We start from the raw sequence: 16,702 nt of genomic DNA, 5'->3' as shown, positions 1-16,702 counted from the left end.
ATTTCCATCATCTCATAGTCGCTGTTGACTACGTGATGACTGTGACACAGCTGTCATTGCCTGCACATGTGTAAGCTTGCCACTTATTCCTATGCTTTATTGAATAACAACATCTCTTAAATATTTCAACCAATAAACCATTAATGGGAATTTGAGGAAGAAATATGAATAAAGGTTGTATGTGAATGCCTTCTCCTGACAGGTGGATAAAGCTTCTATAAAATTAAAAACAAAAATGAAAAATGTGTCAGCATTAAAACATATACAGCAATTATTACTAACTTGGAAGAAAATCTTGGGGACAATAATGGAATACTTAAAAAAAAAGTACCATCAATACTTTCCATGACATAGAAGACGATATTGCATGAAAAAAACACAGGTATCCAGAAATATTAGTCAGAAATTGATTTTTAAAATTTAACGGTGAATTCATAGAATTTTTGAAATGATTTAACCGATTTCCTTACTTTCATTTGCCCCATCATATATTTATAAAATGATATATAATATAAAAATATATGTCTAAACTTCCTAATACAGCTGAATAAAGTCCTATCAAACAATCTTCCAGGGAATAACAAGTATAAACTTCATAAAAAGCACAAAACACACTGTAGGATTAAGAAAAGACACTGGAAAACAATCAAAAGGAGGTATATTTTAGAGAGGGGTTGACAACTTGGAAGAATACAATAAGATGAATTTATTAGTCCTATAGTTTTAACCTGAGAGAAGACCTCAACCAGTTCACTCTATACAGAAAACCTGCATTTTTTCTAGACTAGAGAGACTCAGACAACAGAATTTACATAAACCATAGCAGCTGTAAAGTGAAGAGAAACTTCCAGAAAAATGAGAGGCAGAGCTCTAACTTCTATGCATATACTCTGCTCCAAACCTCTGGCTGAACTCCAAGTTTTGCATACACAGGGAAAACTTCAGGCTCTCAAGCTAAGGACAAATGAACTGAACTAAGGTTGGAGCTACCAATGGAATGCCAACAGAAAGACAGTTTGAGCCCAATCAAGTAAATTGCCAGCTAAAAACCACCAGAAAAAGAAGATCTTTTAGGAATACTATAACGGAATCTAAAGTTTTCATCACATAAAAATTCCAATGTCCTAGATATCATAAAAAAATTCTTCACACAAAAAGAGACAGGAAAATATGATCTTTGAATCAGATAGATGAGAATTTAAGTCTTAGGACTAGCCATGGGATCTTGGACAAGTTTCTGAATTTTGCTAAGCTCATAATTTCTTATCTAAAGTATTTTTAATTTTTTTTAAAAAAAATCTGAAGTCAACCTCATTTTATGAAGTTTTGTCAGAATCACAGGCAATAATGCATAGAGTACCTGCCACATAATAGCATTAATCTGATATTAATAAAGCACTTGGTCAACTCAGAGGAGTAGGTTGGAGCTCATCTTCCAAAGATATTAATTAGTGATATTTATTTAAACTAATTAAATTACCAGAGAGAAATTCAATGATACATGTTGGACATTGGCTTGACATTATAAGATTTTAACACCATTGATTCCATCTTGAGTTGGATTACATAGAGAAATATGCCTTCTCCAGTTCTTAGGAAATCTAGACTAATATGGTTATCTCCCTCATTCTCAGTGAAATAGTCATTGGAAATTATTCTGTATTTATTAAATGATTTGTTTAGAAAAGAAGTTTGGAAAAAGAGGCAGACTTCCTTGGGAATTAAAATGTGTGTTTGTTGACATTCAAAACATAAAAGATTATAAAATTGATATATTTTAGTGAATATATAGTTTCCCCACCTAGCTTATCTTCTAGTGCTATATTATCATTCATGACCAGCGCATAGTTTCTATTCAGATTGATCAGACTTTCAGAACAGTTGAAGGAAGTAGCTTTCCAGTGATTCTTCAACAGGACAACATAATACATTAGAAATAGTTGGAATATGGAATTAGATTAGTAGTTGAATCCCAGTTCATTTATTTACTAGCTGCGTAGCTTAGAAAAATGTTTTAAGCTCTTTGAGTCTTGGGTAAAATAAGGTTATAGATACTTCCCTACAGTTCTTTGTATGTATGTATGAGTGTGTGTGAGGGCAAAGTGAAATAATAAGTATAAAGGTGCTTTATAGGTGCTTACACTTTCCATTGATGAAACACCAAGAGGCAAGACTGTCAAGTTCAGATGTACTATGGCTGGAAAAAAAGTGAAAAAGTCTGGAGTCTTTTCTAAATCCTTCTCATCTTTGTTTCATATTCATTCCCCAGATAAGAACCAGGGTGATTTTAATAGCACATTACTCACCTCATCTCTTCCTTTATTCCTTATCTTTCCTCAGAGTTCACCTAGCTTCACAGGAAAGTCTAAAGGCAGTGCTATGGGTTGAATGGTGTGAACCCTAGACTTTTCATCCCTTTGCCAATGCCAGCTCCAAAACTACCATGCTCTCCCTGGTTATCAACTTCCTAATAGACCACCCTTTTAAGCACTTGATGGTTGCACATGGTTTCCATTTGTCCTAAGTGTTGACTTTTAAATGCCTTTCCTTTTCTTTTTTTTTTTTTTTTGTCTTTTATAGAATCAAAAGGAAAAAAGATTTGAAACCCAGCAGCAGGACAGTGTTTCTGATATGCACTGAATGGCTTTGTCATTTTCTTCACTGTTTTTAGGCTGGCTAAGATTTAAACATAAAGTGTCTCCTTTAAAACATCTCCACTCCTTTAAAACATTATTCATCAATTAGAACACATTCAGCAAGACCACTGACACTTTTCACACCATGAATTGGATTCTCCTTGTAATAGAAAACTAAACCAATATCTTATTGTCATATCAAATTCAGTTATTTTTGCTCAAGTTCAATTTAGAACAAAGGTCAACTGAAAAACAAAACAAAAGCCAAATAACAACCAGAAGAGAATTTTAAGTTGAGACAGCATGTCGTGTTAACTTGCTAGTAACTAACTGGGCATGCCATCCAGGACTTAATATTTATTCAAAGTTTTCTGTGATATTGTTTTGTACTGAAGAGGTCCTAGCAGGTTAAAGAAAAGGGTACTCGCTCCATGCTGGGGGACAATGATGGTGAATTCTGGATGACCAATTGGGTCCATGTAGATTCAATCATTTCTTGTTCAAAAACACCTCAATAGGTTCTTTACTGAAATTTTATAAACAAGTCTTCTGTATTCATCTCCCAGGGCTTCCATACCAAATTATCACAAACTGAGTGGCCAACAGAAATGTATTTTTCACAGTTCTGGAGGCCAGAAGTCTGAAATCGTGGTGTGGGCAGGGCTGCTGCCTTCTTGGACCTCTTGGGGAGAATCTGTTTCATGGTTCTCTCCAGCTTCTGGTGGCCACGGGCCATCCTTCCTGTTCCTTGGCTTGTTGACACATCACTCTGATGTTGGCCTCCACCTTCATGTGGGGTTCTACCTGTGTGTCTTCTCTGTTCCCTGTGTCTTCTCTTAGTCTGATAGTGGATTCAGAGCCTGCCCTATTCTAGTTTGATGTCATCGTAAATTACATCGGCAAAGACACTATTTCCAAATAAAGTCACATTCTGAGATTCTGGGTGAACCTAAATTATGTGGGACATGACTCAATCCAGTACAGCTTTTCTTGGGAAAAATGAAAACACATGACTGGAATATATGCACAAAGTAATTCTACCCACTTTGATTCTGCCATGTGGTGGAAAAAAAAAAATGCCTTGCCTTGGTAACTGAAAAGTACTCACTGCAGTGGCTGTAGCTTTCTTTAACTCCTTGTGTTGACTGGAAGACCACACTTCTAAGTGACTAGGAAAGTTTGCCAGGCCTGTATCCTCTCTCTCCACCGCTCTTACTTTTCCTGTGGCAACAAGAAGACAGAAAGACTGATGTCAGGTTCTTTCTCAAACAGGACATTAAACTGCTGGGACTCAATAAGAGTCCTCAACTGTGTAGTTCCACCGGCATTATCTCCAAGGGAACCCAAATAATGAATGACAGTGCCTTACATAGTACTAGTATAGAGAAAGAACTGGATTTATTCTTACCAAATCTAAATATGAGACATTTCTTTCAAGAAGGACCTTATATTGGGAAAAAAAAAAGAGTTGAGTAAATTGGCAGATGATCTGGTAAGAAATGACTCAATTTACAAATACAGTTGAATGAGAATTTCCCACACCACTTTCATGGAACAAACCCTTTGTGTTGCAGAATCAATAACCCATGCTAAGGGTTTAAATGGAATTCATCTGGTCCCCATATAAAATATGCTGATTCTGAGCAACCTCTTGTGCCTAATTCCATATTCTTCTAATTTACTTGCCTCTTTACAGTTTTAAACATATTAGAGATCACAAGTGTACCAGTGAACAAATAGTAATAATGATATCTACCATTATTTATTGAGCACCTACTGTATTCCAGGCACTGTAATTTGCATTCATCATATATTACTAAATTCAACCTCACTGTGAGGCAAGAGTTATTATCACAATTTTGTAAATGAGGAAATTTAGGCCTTTAAACACCATGTTTTTTTTTCCATCATGCTACACTGCCTTACTATTCCTGACATAGATATGGGTGAGTTGTCTTATAAGGCCTACTCAAAATACTGGCCCCTATCTCATCAGGATCACAAAGTTAATAGTTTCTAATGTAACATTCATATCATTTGTCAAATTTTTGTTATTCCCTTGAACAAAAAGTGAATTACTTAACCTCTCCAAAGCCTCAGTTTCCTCACCTGTCAAGTAGGAAAAATAATGCTCATCCTCCAGGGTGGTCATATAGAAGGTTGTCATAAGAAGAGTTCAATAAATTGAGGTTATTATGTTCACTGTGCTTTAGCAACTGGTCCACCCTTCAGAGAGGCTACTCTCACACCTCTTTCCCAAAATATCATGTCATAGTCATCACCTGTTCCTGAGAGCAGGGTGTGCAGGTGATAGGAGATGGAGCTGGGAGAGAAGGGGCTTAGGGCCACAGATAATCTTCCATAATTTCAACAAGTTCTTGAAATCACCTTGTGAGCATGTAAATTACTCTGTCCTTCTACTCAAATTTCCAGATGGTGCTGAGTTAGGATAACTTAGAACTCACAGCTTCTGCTGCTGGACAGGAGAGAGGCAGCTGGGGGCAGACAGCAGGACCCCAGCCATATATATTCAAGGCACCTCCAAGATCTAGCCTAGTGACTTCTTTATTAATTATACAAATAAAGTACTCATTGAGAATAAATATATTGCAACAGTAACCTGCAGCAGGAAAATTTTGTTCACTGATTTCTCAGTTTAAATCTATAACATATGAAACCCTCTGCTCTCACAGACTCTTAGATTTGAAAAAGACTTTAGAGATCATTTCATTTAAAAATAAATATTCACTTTATGGAGAGGGTAATTAGAGCTCATGATTAAATGATTTGCCAAAGATCACATAATTAGACAGAGCTAGACCTAGAAACTCAGTTTTATTTATTTATTTTTAAATATGAAGATAACCTCAAGACAGGGTTTCTCAACCACAGTGCTATTGACATTTGGGGCTGGATGATAATTTGTTGTGGGGGGACGTCGTGTGCACTGTGGGATGTTTAGCAGCCTCTCCCTGCTCAAGAGATGCCAGGAACAACCTCCAGCCCCTCAGCATCACAATCCAAAATGTCTCTACACGTTGCCTGTGAGTAAAATTGCTCCAGTTGAGGATGACTACCTTAAGACTTATTCTGGAAATCAAATGAAATAATGAGCATGCTTCATAACGAATTGTTGCTTAACAAACAATGAAGTGTTGGACATTTACCAGTGATTATTAGGTCCAGGGATTCTGTTCCTGAGTGTTGTTTTCACTCTCTCATGCAGGAAGTACTTGGGCAAGGGTGAGATAAACCCCCGGTGTGGAAAAGGGAACAAGAGAGTTCAAAGAGCTCATGTGGCCTTTGGAATTAAACCATGGGATCAACCCAGAATGGATGAGATCAGATGTCTACTATGCCTATTATACCCTCGCCTATTCATCTTCAGTCCATTAATTCTCAAGCAGCCCCTCTTCAAGGAAGCTTTTCTGAAGTCTTCACCCTGGGTCTGGGGTTGGTTGCCTTCCTCTGTATTCCCAAGCTCCCTATACATTTCTTAACTGCTGCACTCACCACATTGAGCTATAATGATTTGTTTACGTGCCTGTCTCTCCCTGTAGACATGGGTCTTAGAGGAAATGATTGTGTTTTATTTGTCTTTATATACTTACCAACTCATGCAATGCATGACTTAGAAGATGATCAATTAATATATGATGAATAGGTAATAGAGCGATGCAACGATTTTTAAAAATAAAATGAGTAAGAGTTCTCCTTTCTCCATATCCATGCCAGCATTTTTTATAATCGCCATTCTAACTGGGGTAAGATAATGTCTCATTGTGGTTTTGATTTGCATTTTCCTGATAATTAGTAATGTTGATAATTTTTTTCCATATACATGTTGGCCATCTGTATGTCTTCCTTTAAAAACCTTTATTCAGATATTTTCCCCATTTTAAATCAGATGGTTTGTTTTGCTATTGAATTATCTGAGTTCTTTATATATTCCAGATATTAACCCCTTGTCAGATGAGTAGTTTGCAAATATTTTCTCCCATTCTGTAGATTGTCTTTTCTCTCTGTTGATTGTTTCCTTTCCTGTGCAGAAGCTTTTTAGTTTGATGTAATCCCACTTGTCTATTTTTGCTTTTATTGCCTGTGCTTTTGGAGACTTGTCCAAAAATTTCTTGTCCAGACCAATGTCATAAACATTTATTCTATGCTTTTTTTCTATTAGTTTTAAATCTCTGAGTCTTACACTTAAGTACCTAATCCATTTTGAGTTGATTTTTTTGTGTATGGTAAATTGTGTATATAGTATGTTGGTGGTAATGTAAATTAGAACAACTGTTATGAAAAATAATAGGGAGGTTTCTCAAAAAACTATGACCCAGCAATCCTACTACTAGGTATATATAACCAAAGAAAATACAATCAGTGGCCAGGCACGGTGGCTCACGCCTGTAATCCCAGCACTTTGGGAGACCAAGGCAGGCGAATCATGAGGTCAGGAGATTGAGGCCATCCTGGCTAACATGGTGAAACCCTGTGTCTACTAAAAATAAAAAATAAAATAGCCGGGCGTGGTGGTGGGCACCTATAGTCCCAGCTACTCAGGAGGCTGAGACAGGAGAATGGCGTGAACCTGGGAGATTGAGCTTGTAGTGAGCCGAGATCGTGCCACTGCACTCCAGCCTGGGCAACAGAGTGAGACTCTGTCTCAAAAAAAAAAAAAAAAAAAAAAAGCAGAAAGAAAGAAGAAAATACAATCAGTATGTCAAAGAGATATCTATAGTCTCATAATTATTGCAGCACTATTCAAAATAGCCAAGATATGCAATCAACCTAAGTGTCCATCAACAGATGAACGGATAAAGAAAATGTGATATATATGCACAAAGGAATACCATTTGTCCATAAAAAATACTGGAATCATGTTATTTGTCATAGCATAGATGATCCTGGAGGACATTGTTTTGCTGTTGTTGTTGCTGCTGTTGTTGTTGTTGTTGTTGTTGTTGTTGTTGTGACAGAGTTTCTCACTGTCGCCTGGGCTGGAGTGCAGTGGCACGATCTCTGAAGAATATTGTTAAGTGGAATAAGCCAGCCAAGAAAAACGAACACTGCATGATCTCATGCATACACTGAATCTAAAGAAGTTAATCACATAGAAGTAGAGAATAGAATAGTGGTTAGGAGAGGCTGGAAAGTGTAGGGAACTGGAGGGATAAGCAAAGATTGATCAATGGGCCCTAGGTAGAGTTAGATGGGAGGAATAAATTCTGGTGTTCTATTGCACTGTTGGGTGACTATGGATATTGCATATTTCAAAATAGCTAGAAGTGAGGATTTTGAATGTTCTTACCACAAAGAAATGATAAATGTATTAGGTGATAGACATGATAGGTACCCTAATTTGATTTTTCCACAATGTATACATGTATCACAACATCACACTATATCCCATAAATATGTACAATTATTATGTGTCAATTAAAAACAAAATAAAATGAATGGTAAAGCTTTAGAGATACAGAGTCCATTTACTTTAGATTATGAATAGAGCAAACAGTTCCCAGGCCAGGCAAATAATTTTCTCTGAATTTAGCTGGACAAAGAAGAAAGTCAGCAGGCAGCTGCCGACAGCATCAATTCAAACAGTGTTCTGAAACATCTCTGAATAAAAAAAAAACTGTGCATGTGTATATTATAAGATGAAATTAATCTATAATATTCTATTTTATGGAGGAGTATGTGGTTATAGGGAATACTAGTTAAGCAAGGCTCAAGTAATAATAGATGCTCTCTGAACTCCCTTCTTAGGAAGATAGATCCATTTCCCTGCTGTGTATTATTTAGCCAAGAGGGATAGGCAAGGTTGGACCAGAGAGGAACCCCCTGGAACAACAGAGGCTGAGCACAGCTATTGGCTTCTACTTTTATTGCCTCCCTAACCAACCTCACGCCCATGCAGAGCTCAATTTCTCCTCTCAAGAAGTGGTGAGCAACTATTTAAAGAATATCATTCTAGCTGGACTCAGTGTCTCACGCCTATAATCCCAGCACTTTGGGAGGTCAAGGCAGGTAGATCACTTGGCCAGGAGTTCGAGACCTGCCTGGCCAACATGGTGAAACCCTGTCTCTAATATATATATAAAAATTAGCTGGGCATGGTGGCACATGCCAATAGTCCCAGCTACTCAGGAGGCTGAGATCATGCCACTGTGCTCCAGCCTGGGTGACAGAGTGAGACTCTGTCTCAAAAAATAAATAAATAAATAAATATTTTGAAGCAAGACCAAATCATTGGCTTGGCCCCAGTTTTAATGTAATTGGCTGTATTATCACAATTGAATAAAGATCCTGGGATTGTACTGGGAAGAACATAAACAGTGGAAGGTCAGGAAAGGAAGAGCTAGTGAGGGAGACTTTAAAGTAGACATCCAAGGGTCCTGTGGGCCAAAGGTGGCCTGTTGGACCCTTAAAAGCATTTACTATCTTGACAGTGGGCATGGTGACTAAGGCTGATGCATGAAGCCATACTCAATTTACTCAATTTATGAAACTACCAGTCTTTACCCGATTCCAAGTTTACTAGCAACCTTGACTTCCTGTGTACTTTGTCTACAGGGAGTGTATTGTTTAGACCAAAAAGAAGAGTAGGCCTGACTGACAGTTTTCTTTTTCTTGGTAAATGCACAACATTGTTCCTGGTTTACATAAGTAAATTTACTCAGTAGGAATTGACCTTCCCAAATATGATCAACTCTGGAACATTGGTAAGTTTGAGTTTCTTGACCTGTGGGACTAGAAGGGCTAGATCTGAGACTTCTGTGGTTTCAGCAAAGTAAATACCAAGCGGTGAGGCCTCACCACGGCCACTCTTATTCTAATGTCACATCTGTCCTTGCCAATGCCTTTATCTCCACTTTCTCCATGGAACACTAAAATATCCATCCTTAGGATTCAGTCCAACTGTTTCATAACAAACTGCAATTATAAACTCCTACATGATGTCACAATAGCATCAGTTCAATCATGATTTTCTTGCCAAGTAAGCTCCCCTGAATGTAACTATGATTGTTTTTCTACAGAAACCACTCCATCTGGGATGCATGGGCTCCGAGAGAGCAGTGCATCTCCAAATCTGACAGACATCCAAGACAATTCACTCGAAATTTTGTTGTCATTCTTTTTTCTTTCTTCTTTAAAGTGCCAGTCCTCCCCAAGATTCCGGGAAAGGTTCTGATTTTGTCATTTTAAATCTGTTCTTTCTCTACAAATAAGATCTATTCATTTGCAATTGACAAGTCTTGGAAAATACAAAAGAAAAACTTAGACTGGCTAATGCATTTTTAATATTTATGGGCACAAAGCATATGTGTGTGTTTGGTCTACTGCCTAGTGCTTGGTAGAACTCACAATGTGAAATAATAGTCACTTGAAAAACCTAAAACTTGTAAGGAACAGAATAAACACTTTCCCAGAATACTCTGCAAAATGGTTAGCTCTGTATTACCCTGTGCAGGGTAGATTTGGAAGTGCTGCATAAAGCTGAAATAAACACCTGAGTTATAAATAGTGAGATGATCAACGCAGTTGAGTAAATGTTGAGATCCAGAAACATCTGGTGAGTTTTTACTTTCTCACCTGCCATCTCTCTGCTGTCGTCTTCTTCCAAACAGTGCTCAAATTGGTTTCTTCTAAGCTGGGGGGAAAGAAAATCTCCTGAGCGGTTCAGCAAATATCCCAGTGTTGCTGACAAAACCAAATAACAATTAGTGCCATCTCTTCATTGACAATTGCTGCCTCCGTTATCAGGGTCTGTCAGCTCACTCCTCTCAGGTGTGCATGCACGTCTGAAACCTGTGTCTCCACCCCTGCCATTCGCTGGGTGCCTCTAATGGGCAGCAGAACATCTTTGTTACTGTGCCTCAGCATGGAGTTGTCAAGGAAAATGGCCGTCCCTAGGAAAAGGAAAGACAATAAAGCTTCAGTCATAGGATTTTCACAAAGGCGCAGCCACTTTCAAACCCAAACTACCCGAAGTAAAGGCAGAGCACAGCTGCACCTTCCCAGTGATGGGGCCCAGGAAGTGTCAGCCACATCTGTTAGCTCCTGTTTGGTTTCGATAGCAAACCTGCCAGAGTTCTCCATCAGCAGTTGTTCAGCCCCGCTGAAGCTGTCATCTCACCGGTAATTGAGCTACCTATGATGCTCCACATCACACTTTATTGGGGGAATATAACACTGTGGTGGAGAGTGTTTAAATATTTTTCCCATGGAAGTCACATAGTAACTATTGTGGCTGAATTCTTAAACTTCTGTTTTGTAATGATTGCTATTTGTATTGCATTTCTTAATTTATAAATCACTCTCCTATACATTATCTTTTCATTTTAGTCACCAACCAGTAAAAGGTGACTATTATTATATAAGTGCAGAAATAAAGAGGATAAGTAAAATTTGCCTGTGATTACTCAAAAAAGAGAGAGCCAAGACTCAAATCCTGGACCTCCAATTACAAATCTTGCTCTCTTCCAATCTTGGAACTTATAAAGTCTAAGCAATAAGAAGGCACAGCTCAGCAGCTGGGGTTCCCAGGTTCTAACTTCATTTGTTAGGCCTTGTACTCTCCTGCAAAAAATTATCCTGAAAATGTCTAATTTGGACCTGAGATATTTTTGAGGATTACTGAATCTGCACATTATACAATGTATACAGGCACACACATGCCCCCTTAACATATATATGTGTGTGTGCATATTAAACTATTGAGCTTTTAAAATTTTCTCAAGCAAAACCATAATAGACAAGTTGGAAATCTGTATAGTACTTGAGAACGAAGATGAGAGATGTGTGGCTCCAAGAACTAGGAGATATAGAAGATACCAGATCCAACGTAGCTGCTCCTGGACCAGATCTTACTCAATGATGTTGGCACATCCAAAGAAAGAATATTCCATTTTAAATGAATGGTGAACACAAAAAACAAACTGAGAAGGGAAAACTGCCATTACTCTGGTGGGGGGAGAAACTAGAGGACCATTCCTTGCAGGGAGGTGGGTGCCAAAATGCTTCGCCCAGCAAATAATAGTTGCAGCAGGCTTGGTGCTGTGTCTGAGTCTGCAGAGATAAATGAGGCATGGAGGTGTTTTCCTGGAGCTCACAGAAAATAAAGCAAGCAGCTAACAGACCACTGTGGTGCAGTGTGATAAGTACAATGAGAGGGGCACTCAGAGAGCCATGGGAAGCCAGCAGACGGACGTCAGTTCAATCGGAGCATTCCAAGGGTTTAAGAAAGAATCTAGGAACAGAAAATTCTGGGAAAGGAAAACAGTAAGTGTGTCATGAACACAGTATAAGGAATAAAGAGCATTGATCAGATCTCTGTGTCTGGAGTGAAGGGTGCTTGGCAGGAAGTGATAAGAGATGGATTTAGAAAGATAATCTGATGTTGGTCATGAGGTTTTCCTACTGGACACCGGGCACGGAGGAAGGGGTGGGGATGGACAAAAGTTAAGCCTTTTAAGCTTAAATTTAAGGGGTATCATCAAATTGCTTTTTAGGAATATTCTTAGCAGCGCACTTAGGATGACTAGAATTGGGTGAGATTGGGAGGCTATTTGCAGCAGGTCTGAAGAGATACGCTGCAGGTTTGAAATCAGGAGGTTGCACTAGCAATGGAGGAAAGCGGCTGTGAGTGAGTGACAGTGTGGTGTAGCCACCCAGCCTGGAGGCTCTGCTGTGTCCTTTCTGCACTCAGACCACATCCACAGAAGCCAAACTGGGCCCACTGAGCTGCCTCACTATCTTCCATCCTGGACCACAGTGAGCCATGCCAGGAATGGGCACCTGACTAAAGCTGAACCAGTCAGAAGGCTTCTGCAAGACTTTTCAGCCTTGAGCTGGGGGAAAGAAACTCCTTTACCTATTAAGACCTACAGCAGGCAGCAGACATTTCTCCCAATGAGAAGTGACCTCATTACAGTAGGTGAGAATAAAAGTGACACACTGAACACAACAAGGGTCCAGAGATGGAAAACAAACTTTTTGGATTCAGATTCTACAATCCCAGGTACGATAAAACCACATCAGCCTTGGGCATGCCATCGAGGCTGATTATACCCTCCTTTTCTGCTCGTTTCTTTTATTTGGGATTTAGTCATTTGCAACTCTTTTAGGTTCTTAAGTTAAATACTGGGAATGAGACGAAGTGGGACAGAACTGGGAGACCTGAAAAAATGGAATTATGGGACACAGAAACAAGAAATGTGGCTGGTGCATCAAGCTTAATATAGAGTATATCAGGGTTTGGCAATTTCTTTCTGTAAAGGACAATAGTAAGTATTTTAGGCTTGGAAAGCCATACGATCTCTCTTCAACTACTCACCTCTGCTGCTGTAACATGAAAGCAGTCAGACATATGTAAATAAATGACAATGGCTATGTTTCAATAAAACTTTATTTACAAAGACAGATGGCTGGTCAGATTTAGCCTGTAGTCCATAACTTTCCAGCCCCTAACCTGCACAGTTTACTTTCTTTTGCATTAATTCCAAGCTTATCAATTACTCTCTTTTTGCCAAGTGTAGCTCTCACATTACCTTAATATTGAGATGAAGGGGTATTATGGATTAAAGGGACAGCCACCTTCTTACATGGAAAAGGACATCTCTGATTATCTGTTTAAAATTTGGCATCTCCTTTGTACACCAGTCTTTCAGTACATGAGTGAATATTTGGCCCCAAGTGTTAGCTATCTGTGGATATATGAAGAAAGTATAGGTTCTGGCCCCAGAAGCCTAGGTACCAGAACCCAGGTGATGTCAACTTCATTGAGGCAATGCCCCCAGAGAGGTGGCCTGCCTTCTCCTCCTCATGTCCCCTCTGCCACACAGAGGGCCACCTCCTCTCTTGCAAACTTTATCAGAGATTGCTTTGTAATAGAAACAATGTTCTTAGTGACTTTGTAAGAAGCAGCAGCATTAAGAAGCATCCTGATATCCTATTTCCTATTTCCAAGAAGTTGAATTTACCCCCTGCCTACTCTTTCTTACACTTTCTGTTCCATCTTAATGGTTTTGACCTTCTGTTCACCCTGTTTCAAACTGTTAAAAAGTGCCAGATGCTAGATTATTGACTTTGGGCATATCTCTTAGCTTCTCTGAATGCCATGTGCCCATCTGCAAATAGAGGAACTAATCTCTATCTCACAGGGTCACTTCGAGAGTTAAATTAGATAACAAATATGAGAATGTCCATCACTGCAGTGTCTGGCCTGTAGTGCTCAGTGCACACACCATGGTCCTGGAGGGCAGCAGGTGAATTATGCAGCCTCCATGGTCCTTGAACAGAAGCCCCCATAGAGAGATGCTCAAGGATTATTCATTCAATAGGTTGCTTTTTCTGCACATGTGGTCTGGGACCCACTGGAACAGGATTGATCTGACACCCTGCATGACTCTGAAGAAGAGAATCTAGGGAAACCCAGGCATGAGTGCTTTTGTAAATAAATGTAGTAACAGATGGGTGGAGTTAGATATTTTGTCAACATAGAAATCACTTTCCCAAAGTGAGTTTCCCCATCTAAGGATAGCACTCTTAATTTCTACAATTAAAAATACCTGCCATATGTTAAAGTCTCTTTTGTAGCAGCTTTTAAGTGAAACTGTACATTCTCCAGAATTGTTTGGTATGTTAAGGCAATTGGAATTCAACAAGTCAGGAGACCTGGATTGTGGTTCACCCTGCCCTGGCTCTCAGCAAGGGGCTCTGACAGCGCACTCTCCACTCCAGACCTTATTTTCTTGTGTACAAGTGCACAACTAGATGATTTTTAACACCCTCTGTGTAGTCAATGTCTGACTAAAATATACTGCATTGCATAAAGATGAGACTGAAGAAGAGAGGAACCTTCAGAGAAAGATCCTGTGCATGTCACTGTTGCAGTGGAGTATGAGGGTGTGTATGTGGGAGTTAGGGAGGATGTGTGTGTTCGGGGGAGGCAGGGTTCAGAAGGGTATGCAGTTTGGGTGCAGCCTTCCTAGAATCACCCAGTGACTTAGCACCATGTTCTCCAACTTTGGAGTTAGAGAGGGCAGTGAACTCCCAATGAATATAGCTCAGATGCCTTGTCAGTGACCATGCGATGCCATGACCTTCAGAGCCAGGCAGACCTGGATTCAGATCACAGCTTAGCCATTTATTTCCTTTGTGAACTTTAGAAATTTATCTAATCTCTCTGAGTCTCCGTGAACTCATCTTAAACATGGGCATCATATACTGCATACTTTCCAAGGTTTGTATGATGATAATGCGTTTTGAATGATGGCCCATGTCACATGACAGGCCCTCAACAAATGCTAATGATGACAAATTCAGTGCTGTGTCCACCCCTTCTCCCACTCTGCTGCCTGCTCTGTAGTCTGGGTGCTCACTGCCTCTTACCTGGATCATAGCATTAACCTCCTAGTTGCCCCCCCCCACCAATGCCAAGCTCCCTCCTAACCCAACTGCTTCTCTATAGCAATCTCCCAAAGTGTGCTTTTATCCTTAAAACTTTTCACTAGTTTTCCACTGCTTAAAAAATAAAGCCAAAACCTAATAATATGGCAAAATCCTTTTAAAATCTTTTAGCCCTCATGCCGCCTTCATACTAACCCTATTTTAGCCTTCCTAGGCTGCCATATTTCCCCACAGAAGCCAAGCTCTCTCACTTCCCAGCCTTTGTTCAAAGTTCTCACCCCTGCAATGTCATCACTGTCCTTTATCACTCACAGAAATCCCATTTTTTCAATAAATAGCTTCAAGTAATTTCTTCAAGAAATATTTTCTCAAGCTAAATTGTCACTTCATTCATCCGTTCACCATTCAGTGCCACTACACATTTGTTGACTATCTGCTATGTCAGAAACCATGCTTGTTAATAGGAATATAGAAATTAATCACCCATCTCAGCTTTTGAGAGTGCCAAGTCTGATGCCAGACAGGAGAATGTGGTCAGCCCATCAAATGCCACATGGTAAATACCACCATGGAAACATATACAGGTTATCTTCGTGGGGTCCAGAGGAGGGAGAGAAAACTCTGCCTGGGCTGGCAATGAACGTTGTCACTCTTTTTCCGTAACTTGGCTCTGTGTCCCCACCCAAATCTCACCTTGAATTGTAATCCCTATAATCCCCACATGTCAAGGGTGGGACCAGGTGGGGGTGATTGAATTATGGGGGCTGTTTCCCCTATGTTGTTCTCGTGATAATGAGTGTGTCTCATGAGATCTGATGGCTTTATAAGCGTCTGGCATTTCCTCTGCTTGCACTCATTGTCTCCGCTGCCACCCTGTGAAAAGGTGCCTTCTGCCATGATTGTAAGTTTCCTGAGGCCTCCATAACCATGCAGAACAGTGAGTCAATTAGACCTCTTTTCCTTATAAATTACCCAATCTCGGGTATTTCTTCATAGCAGTGTGAGAATGGACTAATACAGAATTGTGTAAACTGCCTTTTAGCACTGACTTGATTACTGTGATTGTTTATATGACTGATTCCCTCACAGATATTGGAACTTCTGGAGTGTGTCCCTCTGAACCCTGGCCCCCCAACATAAGGTCTGAGTGTGCTTGAGTGTGAGATGGTGCAGGATATTCTATCCTCGGCAGTCAGGGAGTCCCTTGGGGACTAAAATGGTAACAGAACTGGCACTTGGCTTTAGCTAACCTCCAGGTCAAGATAAAAGCTGTTACATTAGCAACAATATTTAGCAAAATGGACCAATGCCAATGACAGAAACACCCTTTTCTGTTTCAAATGGCAAATCTGTTTGTTTCATCATTAAGGAAGGAGATCGACCTAAATTCCAGCTTAGTTGATTTCACGCCACACTTGGCAAGGGCGTTGATAAAGCCATCTATCTGTGCGGGTCTGGTTGGGTAGCCGCAGGTTTCTGACAAGTACGCAGAATGACATCTTATACAAATATCTTAGCCAGGGCCAAAGTTTCAGGAGACTCACTCCTCAAACTAACAACGCTTCCATGAAATTTCTGAGACTGATTAAAAACAATGACAAACAAACTATGAAACATTTTCAGCCATTGTCATTATATACACTATAATGCGTACA

General features: G+C 39.6%; 1 long non-coding RNA gene across 1 annotated transcript in view; it reads right to left on the bottom strand.

Annotated features, from left to right (window-relative positions):
- The window catches only part of LOC134807833 (uncharacterized), a 133,120-nt gene extending 122,548 nt beyond the window's left edge, over positions 1 to 10,572 (bottom strand). Inside the window, exons 1-2 of the long non-coding RNA XR_010149190.1 lie at positions 10,230 to 10,572; positions 3,745 to 3,857 (exon numbers count right to left, since the gene is read on the bottom strand). This is a non-coding gene — a long non-coding RNA (uncharacterized LOC134807833). The remainder of the gene's footprint in view (positions 1 to 3,744; positions 3,858 to 10,229) is intronic.
- Between the last annotated feature and the right edge of the window lie 6,130 nt (positions 10,573 to 16,702).

This window comes from Pan troglodytes, chromosome 12, assembly GCF_028858775.2.
Source record: "Pan troglodytes isolate AG18354 chromosome 12, NHGRI_mPanTro3-v2.0_pri, whole genome shotgun sequence".
Lineage (NCBI taxonomy): Eukaryota > Metazoa > Chordata > Mammalia > Primates > Hominidae > Pan > Pan troglodytes.
The sequence above is the reverse complement of the archived record's forward strand: the minus strand, read 5'-3'. Positions and strand labels throughout refer to the sequence as shown.